Source organism: Leptodactylus fuscus, chromosome 1 (genome assembly GCF_031893055.1).
Source record: "Leptodactylus fuscus isolate aLepFus1 chromosome 1, aLepFus1.hap2, whole genome shotgun sequence".
Lineage (NCBI taxonomy): Eukaryota > Metazoa > Chordata > Amphibia > Anura > Leptodactylidae > Leptodactylus > Leptodactylus fuscus.
The window spans coordinates 85,527,073-85,533,127 of NC_134265.1; positions in this window are offsets into that span (position 1 = coordinate 85,527,073).

Consider the following 6,055-nt stretch of genomic DNA (forward strand, 5'->3'; position numbering starts at 1 on the left):
TCTCACATTGTCAGGGTTGAAGATAAAGATCTCATGGTGAGTACTTCAATCCTGCCTTTGCTGTGGATCGGCACACTACCCCAGCTGCTGGTTTGATCATCTTTGGAGAAATGTCATAAAACAGTTGGTCACCCTTAGTAGTAATACTTGTACTAATAGCTCATGTGATATGTGCAGGACATCCTGCAGCCACATGTCTTGCTTCTCATGGCAGGGTTTCCAACTTGTATTTTTGAGCAAGATAATACATGCTCACACACAGCCAGAGGTTCTCATGAATGTCACCTCCACATTATAATACTACCTTGGCCTGCCCGGTTGCCAGATTGATTGCCAATTGAACATCTATGGGACCAGATGGTTTGTGAACTTCCGCAACCTACGAGTGTGCAGGATCTACGTGTCCAGCTGCAACATAGCTAAATGTACCGCAGGATACCAGAGGGAACCTGTATGCCTCCATGCCCAACCATATCTCATTTGTGTCCAGACTAGAGGTGGCTCTACAGAGTACTAGAGCTTCCTTTCCGGTGTGCAATTTCCCCAATAAACGTATCTTTCACTTTCATATTGTAATCACTTACCTATATCATCAATGCATTCACACATAGGCTTCATTAAATTCCAACAGCTCTTTCTTGGTGCATTTTTTTCTCTATTGTAAATGAGTATAGTTCTTGTTGCCTGTGTATTTTCATCCTTTTTTTGTTGTTGTTGACTATGTCTTCCTAAATCTCCCCCAATATTTCTGCAATATGGAACACCACACAGTAGCACCTGGAGAACCTATAGCTCTGTAGTACAAAGCCGTGCAGACTTCATGCGCCGACACATTATATTTACATGTGTTGCTAAATGGTTTCAGTCATATGGCTTTTGGCTGCTCAACTTTAGATTTTTATTTTTTTTTTTATGTAGATTTTGAGCCCCATTTAGGGATCACAATGTACATTTTTTTTTCTCTTATCAGTATGTCTCTAGGATGGGAGGAAACATGGGGAGAACATACAAACTCCTTGCAGATGTTGTTCCTGGCGGGATTCGAACTCCAATACTCCAGCGCTGCAAAGCTGCAGTACTAACCACTGAGCCACCGTGTTGCCCTCAACTTAGATCATTTTCTGTCAACTGTTGGCGCTTTTTTGGGCATGACCCGTGCCAGCTGGTGACATCTCTGTAGAAAAACTTGGTTGAACATTCTGAAACGTTCTGCTTGTTGGGTGCTCAGTTGGTTGTTTTGTCCGTGTTACCTTAGGGCATTGTCAGCCATGATGACAGCTATTGTATTTAACAATACAATTCCACTTTATAGAAATAGAGCTGGAGAGTAATGAGCAATAATAAAGAATTTTACTTGTTACATTTCCTTCCATTGTTTGCATAAATCTGTAACTTTCTTTTTACCATTTTACATTGTCTTGTCACAGAGAAGCCAATAGATGTTTAGCTTTACATAGCACCTACAAAGAACCATGCCCTCAGGGCTCCAATTTCTAGCGTCCGTGTCCTCCTCTGTATGTGTGCATGTATTAAACAGGACTCATCTCTAGAAACACTACAGAAAGTATCATCAAGAGCCACTGAGACATATAATACCAAGTGCAGGGGCCACTGCAGGACATAATACCGCGTGGAGGGGTCTCTATGGGACATAATATTGTGTGGATGGGCCACTATGGGACATAATATCGTGTGGATGGGCCACTATGGGACATTATACTTTGATACATTATAGTGTGTGTAAATGGGGCATTATACTGTGTGGGAGCCAGGAAAGGGGTGCAATGCCGTGTTTGGGGGGAACAGTATGTCGCTGGGAATCAGGGACGTTTCGCAGCATAGATGACTATTATGTTAGGAGTCCCTCTCCCTGTACATTGTTTAGGCCGGGAAATCCAGTGCCCACACGGACCAAGTGGTCATGTGAATCTAGGCTTAGGCTCTATGTATGCACGTGTGTAGTATACAGGTCAATGAACATGAAATAGATAGCACACAGATTGGTATCCGTGTGTCATCTGCAATTTTCACTGTCCCATACACTTAAATGAATAGGAGGAGCGGCAGAAACAGACAGCTCCATATTTTGTAGCTCTTTCCTATGGCCTCAAAACACAGCTGCAAAAAAGTGATGTGTGTATGAACCCACAATAATGAATGGGCCCATATATTATTGCCAATTGCGGAAAATATACTGAAATAAACTATGGTCATGTGTATGAGCCCTTAATGGTTAGTTACAACTGTGTGTACACTCATTGATAAATGTGGATATATACAGTAGATGAGCTGCACTAGTCAGGAACTATCCCTGTCATGGAGCAAACAGAAGCACATATTTCTGCCATACAGTCCTACATGTCGTCATGAACACCATCAGCACGTACAATGTGCAGCCTATAAGGAAAGATTCTAGTGATGTCATAGTCTGCACCAAACAGGATTCTGAACATTCCATATAAGATGAGCAATGTCTATGTAATGTTACAGCAAAACTGAAGAGCTGAATATAAAAACTGTATTCCATAGGAAGGCATTTCATTATATTCCTATTATAGCACAGACATGGCAGCCATATTAATGTAGTTTGCCTCTACTTTCCAAGTTTAGTCGGCTGACCCCTAGGTTCACAATAGCGCCAGCCTATCCATTTTCCTGGCCTATAACTATGTAAATTCAGTTCAGTATAGTAACATACGAGGCAGATGTTGCCTATCTGGAATAGGCCTTAGGCTGAGGCCACACTTTGCACAAAAGCTGCTTTTTTACTGCAGTTTTTTGAGCCAAGAGTGGCTTCAGTAGGAATGGTAAATACAATGAAGGACTTATACATATGTGGGCAAAATTACTGGTAACCTTCTATTAAAGAAAGGAGAGCCCACGATGGTCACTGAAATAACTGGAAACTGAGAAAAGTATTAAGAAATTTACTGAAAATGAACTAATGATGGTGAGGTCATCACTTACAGAATAACTTCATTCCATTACTCTCTTTTACCACCCACAAAAGTCATTGTTGAGCTAAGAATACACCTGTCACACTACATTGCCACATAGACAAGTGCAACTGTTGCCAGCTAAAGCAATTCATTTCTATTGAGGATAAACTTCACAGGACAGCTCTACTATGTCCAAATGTGTATTCCTTAAGCATACCAGTCCATCCTGGTACAAATACTGGTTAGAAGCTTATCCTATCTACACTGAGGCTGAAGAAACACCTTGGCAGGAATTTACTAAGTGGCTATGCACACAAACCAAGTTCTGTTGGAGAAAGGCCTTTGCACACGGCTGTGCCGTTTTACATTGACCTAATGTATCAACATTAGGGTTGAGCGATCTGGATCGGAAAAGATTGGATTCCGATCAGCGATCGAGTAAGTTTCACGATCGCGATCGGAATTGTGACCCGATCTTTTCCAGCGGGATCGAGGTCGGAGATTATTTCAAGATTGTCTCAACTCTCAAGTGACTTTTCCCATAGAGAAGCATTGAGAAGGGTTGAGGATCGGGATCGGAAAAGATCAGCTGCTGATCGTCGATCGAGCAAATTTCACGATCGCGATCGGCTGGAAAATGATTGGAAATCGGATTTTGAACTCGATCCTGAAATGTGAAGATCGGCTCAACCCTAATAAACATAGATGGTCTCCCTTTGGATAAGTACCGTAACAAATGTTATATCTTTTCCATCAGCAGTACTGGGATGAAGGGCATCCTGAGTCTACCACTCCCCTACCATCTGCACTACTGTGGTGGGGAATTTGTATGGTGCAGCAGTCACGTATATGCGAAACTGCACCTTAATAACTACATGAAAGATATAGAAACAGCAAGTATAGTGCCCAGCTGTTTACGTAACTCCCATATATCTATGGCGTGGCATTGCACATAGGAAGGTACATTCAGACCAGTGTACTGTGGGAGCTCACATGATAGTTACAGAATAAAGTCCGTCAAACAGATTAGAGCCAAGTTAACTACACCCAACAATTTTTGCAGGATAAGTTGAGTATCTTATGTCTATGAGGGCCTCCTGATTCTCCCCAATAAGTGGGAAAAAGAAGGTTCAGGCGCAATGTATTTCAATACCAAGTACTTTTATTGTCAGTAGAGATAAGTTGCAGCCATTGTTGTGTGTCAGCAGTGTATTCTCCTCACCCCATTGAGAACACACACATGACCTTACAAAACAGATCTAACAATGGAATGGAGGAAAACCACTATATGGATAAAATGGTAGAGATTTCAATAAAAACATCTATGTCATTATAAATACATATATAGATATACAGTATGTGTATGAGGAACATAACACTGAAATCAATTGTGAAGGCAGTAAATCACTACAATGTACAGACTGCAAACCATTGAAGGCATGGACTGTGGTAACCTCAGCTCACACTTTGTAATGAATCTTCCATAGGAATTCCTGTCCCTGTTTACTGACATACAACACAAGCAGAATGAGGGACTGCTCTGTTAGTAATGTCCTGCATCTGGGTAGTCTGGTTATATCAATATTAGGACAATCGCCTGACTTAGGCCTGGTTCATATCTGCAGTCAGTATTCCTCTCAGGGAGTCTGCATGGGAACCCCCCAAACGGAATACCGAACGCATTGACAAGCGGTGAGTTTATGAAAACACACGGACCCCATAGGCTATAATGGGGTCCGTGTGTTTTCTGCGCAGTGTCTGCATGAGTCATGTGGAGAGAAAAGTACTTCATGAACTACTTTCTTCTTTGTATGACTCAAGCAGACACCGCGCAGAAAACACATGGACCAGATTATAGTCTATGGGGTCCATGTGCTTTCCTAAACTCACCGCTTGTCAATGCGTTTGTATTCCGTTTGGAGGGTCCCCAAGTAGACTCCTTAAATGGATTACCGAACACAGATGTGAACCACAAGATGCTTTATAGTGACAGTCTGTCACTCATTTAGTTGTATGTATATTATCCCAGTTTTATAATGTTATGTGTATTATTTCATTATTTACCCCAACAGATTATCTGCCCATAATACACTCACCGGCCACTTTATTAGGTACACCTGTCCAACTGCTCGTTAACACTTAATTTCTAATCAGCCAATCACATGGCGGCAACTCAGTGCATTTAGGCATGTAGACATGGTCAAGACAATCTCCTGCAGTTCAAACCGAGCATCAGTATGGGGAAGAAAGGTGATTTGAGTGCCTTTGAACGTGGCATGGTTGTTGGTGCCAGAAGGGCTGGTCTGAGTATTTCAGAAACTGCTGATCTACTGGGATTTTCACGCACAACCATCTCTAGGGTTTACAGAGAATGGTCCGAAAAAGAAAAAACATCCAGTGAGCGGCAGTTCTGTGGGCGGAAATGCGTTGTTGATGCCAGAGGTCAGAGGAGAATGGCCAGACTGGTTCGAGCTGATAGAAAGGCAACAGTGACTCAAATAGCCACCCGTTACAACCAAGGTAGCCAGAAGAGCATCTCTGAATGCACAGTACGTCGAACTTTGAGGCAGATGGGCTACAGCAGCAGAAGACCACACCGGGTGCCACTCCTTTCAGCTAAGAACAGGAAACTGAGGCTACAATTTGCACAAGCTCATCGAAATTGGACAATTGAAGATTGGAAAAACGTTGCCTGGTCTGATGAGTCTCGATTTCTGCTGCGACATTCGGATGGTAGGGTCAGAATTTGGCATCAACAACATGAAAGCATGGATCCATCCTGCCTTGTATCAACGGTTCAGGCTGGTGGTGGTGGTGTCATGGTGTGGGGAATATTTTCTTGGCACTCTTTGGGCCCCTTGGTACCAATTGAGCATCGTTGCAACGCCAAAGCCTACCTGAGTATTGTTGCTGACCATGTCCATCCCTTTATGACCACAATGTACCCAACATCTGATGGCTACTTTGAGCAGGATAATGCGCCATGTCATAAAGCTGGAATCATCTCAGACTGGTTTCTTGAACATGACAATGAGTTCACTGTACTCCAATGGCCTCCACAGTCACCAGATCTCAATCCAATAGAGCATCTTTGGGATGTGGTGGAACGGGAGATT